The sequence below is a fragment of the Chenopodium album genome, chromosome 24 (genome assembly GCF_948465745.1).
Source record: "Chenopodium album chromosome 24, dcCheAlbu1.1, whole genome shotgun sequence".
Classification (NCBI taxonomy): Eukaryota; Viridiplantae; Streptophyta; class Magnoliopsida; order Caryophyllales; family Amaranthaceae; genus Chenopodium; species Chenopodium album.
In genome coordinates, this window is record NC_137857.1 from 32,769,347 (window position 1) to 32,783,971 (window position 14,625).

At 30.2% G+C, this 14,625-nt stretch overlaps 1 pseudogene; it reads left to right on the forward strand.

Moving 5' to 3' along the window:
- Positions 1 to 13,055: 13,055 nt before the first annotated feature.
- LOC145610870 (cytochrome b561 and DOMON domain-containing protein At4g17280 pseudogene) lies at positions 13,056 to 14,625 on the forward strand (annotated as a pseudogene).

The following is a 14,625-nucleotide window of genomic DNA, read 5'->3' on the forward strand; positions in this document are numbered from 1 at the left end:
AGTGAAATAAACAATATTTTTCATGTATCTTATAATAATTATGAAACCGTCTCATATTAGAATTAAATCTAAATTAAGTAATTATTATGTAATCATCCGTCCGTAAAGTTAGATGATTCTCTCCTCTAGAAATTTCAATTTTAAGATATTTGTAGTTTAGGGGTGATGTGACAGTCGATTGAAATGGGCGTAGGTGTAGTATGGCTGGTGATCTTATTCGCCGTCGTAGTCTTGTATTTTAATTAATTAAATTTATCTGGTTTTTTGGTTTATCCTATCTTCTTATTCGGCTTGTCTTATTTTATCCTCCATCTCCGTGTATCATTCGTGTATTTGATTGTTATTATGCAACTAGTGCAGGCCTTTTTAAACTTTGTTAAAACAAGAGATAAGAAACAATTCAACTATAGTGCATGTAAATCATACGGGGTATTATTATACTTCCAAAGTTCCTATGAGATTTTGCTACTATTCCGACCCTTTTCAAATTATACCAGCTAATTGATCCACAAGATTATTTATAGTAACTAGTAAGTGTTTATAAATAAGTACCACCCCCATTTTAAAATATAGCGCATGTATCACATTTTGGACTGGGTGTTTAAAAATATAGTGTCATGTCTAATATTTGTATTTGTAATTTTACTTATTTTTACTATGATCAACCATTTAAATACCTTTTCATACTCTCATATAAAATATGGTTGTATCCAAAAATTCTTTGAATGCATGTTTGATTTATTTTACGAGTAAATAAAAATGATACACTTAGGGCCTGTTCTGATTGACTGAATTGAGTTGAACTGAACTGAACATAATATTTTATGTGAGAGGAAGGAAATTATGAACTGAACTGAAAATAATCTGAAAAGAACGGATCCTTAATAATTAAGTTTGTAATGCTATTAATAAATGTGAACATTACACGCTCTTTGGCTCTTTGCACTACATACATACCCTCAATCTATACTTCTATATTAAAAAGCGTTCCTAAAACGGAGTATGTGCCACGTGGCACCTTTCACATGTTTGTATTAGATATATATAGCACATCACCTTTCACATGTATTATATGCCACATCAATAAAAATGCTTACAAGGTTTGAACATAAGATCAATAAGAATTAAACTAATGTTCTAACCATCTTTGCTATCGTTTAATCATGTTTCATATTCAATTAAAATATACTAGATACTTTGTATTAAACATCAATTTGAGAGCACTTATTTAGTAAATTTCATAGCTATTATTGTTCACTCTTATTTTAATTATATAGTTTATATTTTATAGGTCAAATAATATTTGTTGATATTCAAAGTAAAATTCGAGGCATCGCCCGGGATACACACTAGATAGTTTCTATTTAAACATAACCAATACTACTATTTTTTTAAATATTTTTTTTTGACGGGCCCAATACTAAATTAAATCATAGGACAAATATAGAGAGTAACAAGTATTTGTACTGTCTTTTTTGGTAGGAAAGTTTGTCTAATAGGAGTCAAACATTATAAAAACCTTGACGTACACTAATTTTTTCACCATTACTAATTTGTCAATTTTAAACCTTTATTTCATTGTATAATACATTAATGAGCATGAAAACACCAATTTTACAACTGGAAAAACGAAAGAAATGATGTTAACATTTGCTTTTGATGAATATTTTGGGTATGGAGTATATACTTAATATATAAATGCACTAGTCATAATCATGTAATTATATTTGTCCTTCTAATAATTCAACATCCATATTTTCAACAACATTTAAATATGACGTAGATGAGTGACAGACTTTATTATACTCTTAATATTTTTTGGACAACTCGACAATATTATTTGTAGAAAAAACGTGAAAGAAAATTTTACTACTGCGTATTTTATTTATAATAAAATTAAACCAAATTATATAACAATCGTGGATGTAAAGGTAGTGATTAAAAGGACTATAGATGAACTCGAGCATTGGAGTGGCTCAATTATACATTTATACTCATAGTAGCCTATGCTCGATCGTTCGAGCTTGATTGAGCCGAGTTCTAAAATTATAGACTCACAAGAGTCATATTCACAATAAGTTTGTGTGAGACGATCCCATTAAATACTTGCTGAAACCATCAAACAAATCCCAATTTAATCATATGATGAAGATTTTCTTAAACTCCTATAGTAGATAAGAGAATCACACCTAATTAAGTCAAAACAATTGTTTTATGCTGATTAATCATCAAACGACGCATTTTGATTTTTGATTAATGTTTGTCGTCTATAAACTCTTGCATGCCAACTTTGCGTTCAATTACTTTGATTCTTAAAAGGCGTAATATGACTAAAAGTAACATGGATCAGTTAGAGAGAAAAAATTAATTAGATTAAAATGGCCTTTTTAAAAAGACAAATTTTAATAATATGAAGGGTTTGTTCTCTTACGTTGAAATTCAGTTCACTTCACTTCACTTCAGTTCAGCTGAGTTCAGTTCAGTTCAGTTCAGCTCCTAATTTCCTTCTCTTATAAAATATTCATTTCAGTTCAGTTCAGTTCAGTTCAGTTCAGTTCAGCTGAGTTCAGTTCAGTTCAGCTGAGTTCAGTTCAGTTCAGTTCAGCTGAGTTCGGTCAATGAGAATAGGCCCGAAGTTAGAAGGCGTGAAACATTGAACACCAACTTTGGCGCAGTCTATTCATGATAATTAATGGTGGGACTAATTAATGGTAGGACTAGTATATATGTACATCTAAATTGGCTAAATTAGACGTACTTAAATAATTAATTAATTAAATTACTTGTAAATAATAAGAATAATGTATGAAGGTGTTTCTGTTGGTGTGTTCTTAGCTTAAAAGCAACTACTAATGAGAAATTAGCGTGTTTGGTGATTATTTAATTAAACAGAGATTTTTTTTTTCTTAATTAATTATTTAATTTCTTATTTGGTCATATAATTGTGTATGTTTTATTATGTTATACTAAATCAACGAAAGAAACTCCCTTCAAAAGTATGACGATAATTTATAACTTTTTTCTTTTAGGCACAGAAATTCTGAACTATGTCTTTGTTAGATGTGAACTTAGGAAAAGGGGTCGAAAAGCATGCAACTTAACTTTGTAATGAAGTAATCTTATATGCCCTTGAATATTGATTTTGGAATGACCTTTATGGCTTTATGACTTTATTTCTTGATCTCTTATCATGGCTTTGTAAATTGCAATTGGTAATAAGTTATAAATTATCTCATACCTAAAAGGCTAAAATATGAGAAATTCCCTATTTTTCATATTGAGAAACGAAATTTGTTTCTCATGATGAGGACATTTACGTGAATTAATCAACAAGTTTTTCATTATTGTAGGTTTCACAATTGAATAAAGTTGTTGGTTTATTTACAAAAATGAAATGTCATATGACTATATGAGAAACAAATTTTGTTTCCCACATGAGAAAATGGGGCATCCCCCTAAAATATTACTCTGTAGCTTACAAAATAATAGAGACAGAGTATTCAAAATTTATCATCTAACCTAAATTTATAATACAATTGACTAATATGTAAACTGAGTAAAAATTTAATTTTCAACTTGTATTGTTGACTTTACTGGAATTTGTAATTAGAAAATACGGAAATTTAAAGTCAAAGTCAAATATTTTTAAACTTATTACTTTATTAATTTTTTTTTTACTCCCTCCGTCCCTTAAAGAACGACCCATTTGGTCTAATTTTAGTCCCAAAAAGAATGACCCATTTGCATTAAAACACCAACCAATTTGCAACAATATTTGTGCAAAATTAGCTTTCCCATATAAAATTTTGATTTTCATGTAATTTTATTACTTTCTCTCTCTACTTTTTTACAAAGCCCATGTAAATTTATCTTTTTAGCATACTTTTACTTTTTTTTATTTAACTTTCTTAATACCCGCGTAATCAACCCAAATGGGTCGTTCTTTCGGGGACGGAGGAAATAGTTAATGGAGTATGTACATATGTTAGAACTCACATTATAGCAGCAAGCTAAGCTAGACTAAAGACTGTTGAGCTAGTGAATATATACTCAATTCAAATTCTTAGTAATTATGAAAAGAAGAAAGCCACAAGTCCAAATTAGAACTAATATAAGTTACGAAATACTAATTTAACTCGTGTATTATTTACTTATGTTGTACATACCTTGTGCATATTATATAAGTCTCATTTCAAATATTAATCTGACCATGTACGTCTGTATTTAGAAATTTTAAGTAAAAAAAATGTTAAATACTATCGCCTAGCTAGGGAGATTAAGATAAAACTCTATATAAAAGTATATCACATATGCAAACCTTCCAAAATAATGATGGTCATCTTGCACTTAAATTGACTTAACCCTTTGCGTTAAAATTCATTGGTGTAGATTCAAAATCAATCATCTTTTAAGGTGTGTACGTAGCAGCTAATAGTTTAAAAGTTTGTAATCGCCCCATTTTATAATGAGAGACAACAAACATGAAGTATAAAATAATTTACCAACTACATTTCACCAATACATCTAAAAACAATATATTCATACAAGTCAACAAGTGTGCAACCAAAATGCATGGTGAGATCAGATTACTATAGTTTGGTCATGTACACATATGAGTATAATATATTATCCATTTTCATTCAAATATCAATATTTTGGTTCGACTTTAATGCTTTTTACATAGTCATACGATAACTAACCTATAATTTCAATTCAATTATCCATACGTGTTTCTTCTACAATATTTCAATTTTCAGGTCCGAATTTTCAGGTTATATACACACCTAGCCTTAACTGTCCTTACAAGCACACAGCACACTCATTTGGCTCAATGACTCATCTAATTGGTCTTAACATAGATAGATTAAACTTAAAAACTTGTCCACTGCTAAACCAAGAGGACAAAGAATCCAAATGTATCAAAGAAGATCACCTGTACTTGACAGCCTTACACGTGGGGGAGGACAGAAGGTAGTTGGAAACCTTTCACTTTTTACAACTCCAATATTTAGTCAGTTAAGACGACCGTACAATTACCTGGACTAAAGGACACGTGTTTACAGATAACTCAACTTAGCATTTCATCTTTATCGTACACGCTTTCATCTTCACCGTCTGATCTTCATCCAACGGTGTATTCATCTTGAATTTTAGAGACAGTCAACTGTTGCTTTTGCCTCGAAATGTGTGAGATTTGACGGTCCAACGGTTTTGATTTCTTGGACCGGCCTTTTTGTACTTTCACACGTGCTTGCTAGTACGTGGAACATGATTAATTAACGAGGAGTGTTAAGTTAATTAAGTAAGTAATTGGTATAATTTATTGTTTGTGGCTTTAGGACTAGGGAAAACAGTACTATAATTAGACAGGAAGGATGCTACATGTTGATATAGATTTGATCTAGTAATTAGTGTTAACAAATGTTTAATTAATTGGAGCATTCTTATTTTTTTTAGTGTTATGATTGTCTCTTTGGACCTTTAGAGGTCAAATATCTATGATCGTTTAGTTTGGTTTTGTCGGGACCAATCGTATTTGTACCTACATAATCTATTATTTTAGGGGAATTATACCACATTATGAAGCATAATCAATATTAGTTTTCTAATTTAGCTAATGTGTAAGAATTAATTAAAAAAAAGTTTGATTGTTATTGGTTGATTAAGATCACAAAGAATCTAAGTATATAGCTGGTTGCACGGATATCTTTTAATTTTTGGTGCAACCAAATGTTGTATGAGTAATTACTACTGCAACATATATAATCAAATTTTCGTTAATGGATAAGTTTTATATACGCTAGCTAGTATGCTACGTAAGTAACATTAAGGTGATCTGATGACTTTTATTAGCAGAGATGTGATTAGATATATTGTTTTGAAATAGTAATTTGTTGGGTGTTTTGTCTATGATTAGTTGCAAGTTTGCAACCAACATCAATTTGTCAAAGCGTAGTTAGTTGATGCTAATACTTAAAATTTTAAAATTACAAGGCAATGCATCCTACGGATCGGAGTATAAACTTTCGTTTTAAGAGTTGTGTAAAAAGAGTTATTTGTGTGGTTTTTTTAGTAACTATAAACGTAACATGCATGTCCCCTTCGCATGTATTCGCTTTAAGAAGGACATTTTAAAAGGAAATTTTTTAAGGAGAAATCAGAGAAGGCAAGATGAATGATAAACTAAATTAGATTTCCTTTTTTTGGTATATGTAATAAAAAATAAAAAAAAAACCCTTTAATTTAACCTCCACTAATGACCACATCCATAAAATACATGCCAAGAGGACATGTTAATTGATTATATAAAAGATGGACAAAAATATCATAGATTGTGGAAAGAAATGCAAGCCAAAGATGTACTCTTTCTTTTTTTTTTTTTTTTTTTTTTTTTGGAAGAAAGCCTAAGCTGTACTATTGTACTTATTTAAAACACCAATCTGTACTGTTTAAGACATTCTAATAAATTACTAAAATATAAATATTGGTAATTAATGTTAAAAAAAATTAATAGCCTAAGATGCTCTATTATATTTGTATATATTTTGTTATATCTTCATTCCACTACTGATAAAAATTGCTAATCCATTAATCGGTGAGTATCAACAAATACGACAAATTCACAAAAATAATTATAAAATATAATAAAAAGGACAAATTATAGCTTAAAAATAATTAAAAGCAAAATATTGTGAAAACGTGTGAGTCTTAGATTGCACTTCTCATTTTTGAATCCTAAGGGCACTACACCTAAATTAAATAAAATTAAATACTAATTTAAAAAATTGATATAGTACACTTGTACTGAAATTAACTAAAATATTAATATAATAATGAAAATAGTGAGGTGCATTGGTTTGAATTAAGGACATGATGAGTTGTAAATCACCCTTAATTAAAGAGTCAACATTGGATTAGGCAGATTTGGTTGTCCCAACCCCGACCTCAATGCTTGAACCATTATAAACCTACGCATTTTACTCCTTTTATTCTATTTATTTTTATAATAAATATTTATCTACTACGTATTTATTTATTTATTTATGATTTGCTTCATGTATATATGTACTACCTACACTACTACGTAGCCTTGTAGTAGGTATAATATTGCACCAATTTAGGACATACTAGTATAAGTAAGAGTATAAATAATTAAATTATCTTGTAAGATATTCCTATAGCTAGGTTTGATATCATACGTAACAACCAACGAACGACACAAGTATCTTTCTTACTGAGTAAATAAGGTTTTGATGCATGAATGCATGACCTGTACCACATCAAAGAGACAAGGAGGAGCACGAACTATTAGTCTATTACAAGAAACCTTATGTTTCACATGTACTACCTTCGTTGCATGAAACTCTTTACATAAATTATTTGCATTTCACATGTATAATTTGCATGGACTACAATAATATACATTTTTGATATCATTATATTGAAATTTATATGAGAAATAATTATAACGATTATATTTAATATTATAGTGAGACTTGGGATCAAAGATTTCAAATTATACTCTAAACATAATCAAATATTGTAATGTAAGAACCTTTCAAAACAGAATAAGGTAGTAGCTAGCTTAATTAGCAATCAGGATTTGAGGCTATATAGAGTTTTCTAGCGTGTACAATAATAGTAATAATACGTACATTTATATGAATGATTAATTAAATTGAAAGAAATCAATTAACAAATAGTCATTTAAAACAAAAAACGAGTGATAGGAGAACCTGAAATCCGAAAAGGTGAATATAAATATATGAAATAAAATAAAAAAAGTTGAATAAGGGCATAAAGAATGGCAAAATTGTGTAAATACTCCGTAATATGGAGTGAAAGGAGCAAGCTAGACACTGTATTGCATATTCCATATATACTTCCATAGTAAAGAGAGTTTGCTAAAAATGATATTAAGTAAAAGTACTCGTATTTTGTACAACATGTTAAACTAAAATTGAGTCGAACTAGTCTATATACATTGATATGATCTTATATATAATAAATTAATTAGGACTGAGATCTTATCGGTGCTAATAATATAAGGCTAGGAGCCCAAAATTGATATTATTCTTTTGGTGCAAAGATTTTATATATATATGTATGCTCCGTATGTATTTAATATAATGAATTTGTCGATATATGAAGGTAAGTTCTAAGAAGGTCCCGTGAGGGAAAAAAAGAAAAAGAGATAATTCAAGGTTGACTGATAAAGATTAACGAATGCATAAAGCATAATTATATTGCACACGTAATTAAATTAATGGAGATAAAAAAAAAAAAAAAAAAAACGCAAGTCGAGAGTGACACACAAACTAAAGCTACTACTTGACATCACCATTTTGTCAAAGAATATAATTAAAGATTGAAATGAAATTATAGAGTCCAAACTAAGCAATAATATCCTTTATATTGTGTGGTTAATAATTATTTCAAGAAAATAATGATAGTGATAACTAAGATGTTTTTACAGGTAAACACTAACTTTATTTTATAATGATGCACAAAAACTTAGAACCAACTTTGACTCCTCATAAGTGAAAAATAAAGCATGTTTGTCATAATAACAACACAAACATATATTAAAACCTACGGAGTATATTTTACCGACACGTAATCTTATACTTTAAATATATATAAGAAAATGATATATACAATGCTTACAAGTGTTACAAGTCTTACAACTGCATAGAAGCTAGAAAATGTACTTCATTAGATTAAACTAAATGTTGTTTAACTTACATTGATCAACATATATTTTTGATTCATGCATTGCTAATTATGCTAAGCTAGATTATGTTAAATGTATTAAAGATTTGTTCATAATTTATTTATTCATGTTGTTTGAGCAAGTATTTGCTTACTTCAGAAAATAAATATTTGATCTGTTGATCATGCTAAGCTAGATCAAACCACGTCTATTTTAGATTACAAATTTCTTTTAATCAGTGAATAGTATGCATTAATATGATTCTAATAAATCTCATGTATGTGATATATTTCTTTTCTTGTTAATGATTAACGTACAAATAAGGTTAATGTTTATCAGATGAATTGAACATAACGCTCTACAGTATAATATCATCACCACGGATTAAATTATATTATCCAGCTTTAAGAGAAAAAAACTAGTTACTTAGCTTGATGATTATCCCGCAGACTTGGACTTATGTTTTGATTAATTGCTCTCAGGCTTTGACAAAAAATAGTAAGCATCCAAAGCTGTCTTTTTGATGAATACTTGATTACTTTTTTCACCACTACTTAGTAAACCCAGTACAATAATCACTTATTATACTATTTATATTAATTGCTTGAAAGTTGATTACCACTTACCACATGTTTTTTTTTTAAAAAAAAATTTTATTTTTATAATTATTTTGAAAGAATTATTTGGTTGTAAACTTGCAATAAACATTGGTGTGACAACTAAGCCAATACAATATGAGTGGAAATTAAACGATGAAAAACAAAGTACTCAATCCCTCTCAAGTTAATAATGTAAATATATAGACTATTGTATTTTTGGAGCTGTCCTAATATTAATGGGTCACTTGATTTTACATTACATTTATTGATGCCATCCTAGCTAAGCTATAATTAAGAACTTTATATAATTAAGAAAATAAATATAAATGGCCTTTATTTTAAAAATATCAATGTGTTAAATTTTTTTACTAATATTTTTACTTTTTAATGTGCTTTGACAAACTTTAAAGGTCAATGGTTCAAATATTTATACTTGTCGTGGATGATCAACTAACTTAATTGGTTAAAATGTTGAGGGATGATACTCAAGACATGAGATCAAATTCTGTCTACATCATATGCCCTTATGAATGGTTCTCTCTACACCATAAAAATAAAAATAAAAAAAAATAAAAAAATTATACTTGCAAAATGGGATATACTATTCTTTATATTGAAGTGACTAGTCATCGTATACTAACAATTCAATTAATTGTGTTATAAGCCTCACGATTTTGCTTGAGTCTTGATTTCCTATATGGTTTTGGAATTATGATGTAGATTGATGTATTTGAAATGGCTATTCGTGGGGCTTAGGCATCTTCGATCCCTTTCAATTCCTCATTAGTATTGTTGTTTGTTGTTATCAACATCTAGCACTAGAGGTCTTGCACCCCCAAATCCCTAACCCACCCATTTTCTATTGTCTTTAACAATTAATGTGTCAGCGTTTTAGAGTTTTACCACAAATAAATGTACAAAAAAAAAATTATCTTTATAATACGGAGTGAAAAACATTTATTTACGACTTTTGGTTAAGAGCCAGTTCACATTTACTGAAATGAGCTGAATTGAACTGAACTGATTGGAGCTGAACTAAACTGAACTTAACTGAGTTGAAATAAATATTTTATGAGAGAGGGAAATGAACTGATTGGAGCTGAACTGAACTGAAATTAATGAACAGGCCCTAAGCCATAAACAATTGAACAATTTTGTAACTAACAACGTCAATCAACCAATATGAACACCTAAATAATAACATCAAGTGGCTAAACCTAAACCGTTTAATAAGTAAACCATTTACAAGCCAACTGCGCACTGATTGCCTAAGTAATACAACACTAGCTAGAATGATCAACTATTATACATCATAGCAACAACTTGATTAAGACATTGAATGGTCAAACAATTACTAGTTCATAAATTTTGTGGAGGGAAAATGATGATGGTCCAAGGAAATTAAACAGTTGGGGGGCTAAGGATATAAAAATATGGGACCAAACCTTATCAGTTTGTATGATTTTATTTTCTATCAACATCCTATTTTTAATTTAGTGGCGGACAGTGCATAATTCCTTGTACTTGAGCTTTTGCCCGCTTGCACACTGTGACATACACACTCTGACCCCTTCCTCTTAGCTACCGCCTATTGTCAAACTGCTACTCATCATCAAAATACATGCCTGCATTTTCGTTATTAAAAGTTCAACTCATTTGACTTTTATATGCATGCTACTTCAATATGTATCTTTAACCATATAAAATTCACTGATTTTATGTATATTAAGCTTCTATGAGTATAAAGTTACAAATTTTAAAAATTTACATTGAAACAAATATGTGATAAAATCGCAGATATTAATTTTTTCCTTTATATACTCGTAAAACCTAATATAATTATAACTATTTTATTTTGATGACCAATAATAAATAATAAGTGAGTCGAAATTTCAAATACAATGACAATATTAATGTGAAATACTGTAGTATACTAGTATGTAGAGTTTTATTTTGTGTTCTTTTATCCTCTTAGCTGTGTAACGTCATGATTATTATCACGATCATGAAACATTCGAGACAAGTGGTAGTTGTTCATATTAGAACTTTTGTTCTTAAATAAAAGGTTACGTTTGATACTTTGATTTGAAATTATATAAAATAACATTTAATTTCAATGTCAATTTTGTGAGCTTTTTCAACTCCACCAGTTCAGCACTGTCCTTTTCTTCTTGTGTTTTATAATAATCACTCAAGAGTATATTAAGGTAATGTGCAAAGTTTTATACTTCAACTTGTTAAATTTATAAAGTTTCTTGCCTGATATAGTCATATAGAGATGTTGCCATTTATTATATACAAGTAAATAATAATCGAGAGTACTTAAGACTTGTTCTGATTGACTGCATTGAGCTGAACTGAAATGAACTGAATAAAACTGAATACTTTTTGAGAGAAGGAAATTAAGAACTGAACTAAACTGAACTTATTAAAGCTGAACTGAACTAAAAAAAAATCATCTAAAGAGAACATGCCCTTATTTGATAGCTTTGTATTCAATTGATTGTACCATGTGAATGACCGCATGATACACTTGAGGTTCTAAAATTTATACATCTCTTTTAAAATTTTTATGGAGTTGTATTTGTAGTACCAATAGCCCACTAAGGAAATATTTTTTTGCCAAAGACCCATCATGGCCCATTTCTCAATTGGTTTTAAATAAGGTAAAATTGCTATAAACCACCTTTTTTGTCCAACTTTTTTGAAAAAAACCACCTTTTAAGTTTTTATTTTAACTAAACCACCTTTTAAGTACCTAAATTTTTTATTGCACCACCCCTATTTCAAATCTAACATGTTGTATCTCAACCATCCACTTCCAAATCATCAACCATAGCAAATCTTTCCCTTCCATCTTAACCATCCACTTCAATTACCTCAATTTAGGTTTTGAGAATAAACAAATACTACAATTTAATTTTTGTAGCAAAATTAAGTTTGGTTTTTTTAGAGCTTTACTCAATTTAGTCATGCATATATATAAAGGGGAGGGTCAAATGTTTTTGGAGGTGAAAAAAATACATGATTTAGGAGCGAAAGTCACAAGTTGTGGGCCCCTTTGACGTTTTAGTTAATTTTTTCGTCATAATTTGAAATAGGGGTGGTGCAATTAAAAATTTAGATACTTAAAAGGTGGTTTAATTAAAAAAAAAAAAAACATAAAAGGTGGTTTTTTCAAAAAAGTTGAACATACAAGGTGGTTTTTACCAATTTTACCTTTAAATAATGACTTTATATTAGTTCTTTTTTCTCTTTAACTGATTAACCCCATTAGATATCCTCATGAAAAGTTGAATTTGTTGGTTACGAAGGACTTCCTAATGTAAATTTCTTTATTGAGTTTAAAACGACACTAGTTAGTAGTTACCCTACACCATTCAAATAATTAAGGTGAGATTTTTTCCTCACCTTCAACCACACAATCATATTGTAACAATAAAACCACCCGATAATCTAGCTAGTTGTTTCAATTTATGAATGTTAACATTCCAAATAAACTAGAATGCAAACAATAAAATTTGTTTTTGTTTACATAACATAATATTGTTAGGTAAAAAAATATATAATCTGATTTTCACATTTGTGGTAGGTAATTAGCAGTTGTCCTAAAATCCCTCTCCCCCTATCTTCTCTCCTTTATATTATATGCAGATTTACTGTCTATAATTTCTTTTTCTTTCATCTTACATTTAACACTTGCCTAATTTTCCTCTAAAAAAAAAAATCAAAAATTTTCTACTATGGAAAAAAGATACTTATTAATTTTTATGTTGCTAATTACAACAACTCTACGTTCCAATGCTCAATCTATTCCATGTAACAAGTACAAATTCGCCGCGACCTTAAACAAACCAAATGGCTATAAAAATTGTATTGATCTCCCTGTATTAAGCTCAGCCCTACATTATAGCTACGACCCTTCGTTGGAAACACTCGATATTGCCTACCGCCACCCCGGTATGGGACCGGGGGCCTCCTCAAAATGGGTTGCATGGGCCCTTAACCCTACCGCAAAAGGCATGGTAGGTTCACAATCGTTGGTGGCTTACCGTAGTCCTAAAGACGGGTCCGTTGTGGCATACACGTCCCCTATTACGTCCTATGCGACCACCCTTGCTAAGGGTGACTTGAGTTTTAATGTAACGGGACTTAAGGCTGAAATCGTTAATGATGAGATTGTTATGGTTGCAACGATTAAGGTCCCTAATAATGGGACGGTGCTTAACCAGGTTTGGCAAGAAGGGGCCCTTTCCGCGGATGGGACTATCCAACAGCATCCGCTTTCGGGGCCTAACGTTCGTTCCATGGCATCCCTTAATCTTCTTTCCGGTGCCCTCGCTCCTACTGGTGGTGCCGGAGGTCTTGGTTCCTCATGGAAATATGTAAGTTTATGTTTTAGTTTTAATAATCCTTTATGTTAACTAATGTATAGGTACATATATATGTTACATGCCATGGAAACAATTTATTTAACAAAATTGAGAAGAATGAACATTTTAATGGATAAACGTGAAAATAGAAACATAATTGTGAAAACACAAAAAGTAAATATTATATTATATTCTGTATGTAATACGTATAATGCTTAGATATGTACTTATAATATTGTAAAAATGTAAACTACATGATAGTATATGTATGCACGTCCCAATTTTGTTATATATGTTATGTTACACCCTACGTTTTATGAAAATAAAATTATGATCTAGGCGCATGGGGTGATGAATGTAGTAAGCTGGGGAATATTGATGCCTCTTGGAATAAAAATAGCAAGGCATATGAAGGCTCTTATCCCATCAGCAGACCCAACTTGGTTTTACCTTCATGTTGGGTGTCAACTCACAGCCTACATTGTCGGAGTGGCTGGTTGGGCCACCGGTCTCAAAATCAGCAACGGCTCCCACGAGTTCTTCCACCTATCCCACAGATGGGTCGGCATCATTCTCTTTTGTGTGGCCACACTTCAGGTAACACATAACATACATACATATTCATTAAGGTGCCACAACTTATTAGGGTTTACATATAATTCGTGTTTTGTTTACAATATCTTTGTAGGTATCTGCTCTTCTAATAAGGCCACATAAAGAACATCAGCTTAGAAAATACTGGAACAGATACCATCATACAATTGGGTACTTGATACTGGCATTAAGCACCGTCAACATATTGCAAGGTCTCAAGCTTCTTGATCCTGGTCTAGGTTGGGATATTGCCTACCTGGGTGTGCTTCTGGTATATGTGGTCACTGATGTTGTGCTCGAGTACATTGTTAAGAAAAGAAACAAGTCCGATGTTGCTGATAAGTGA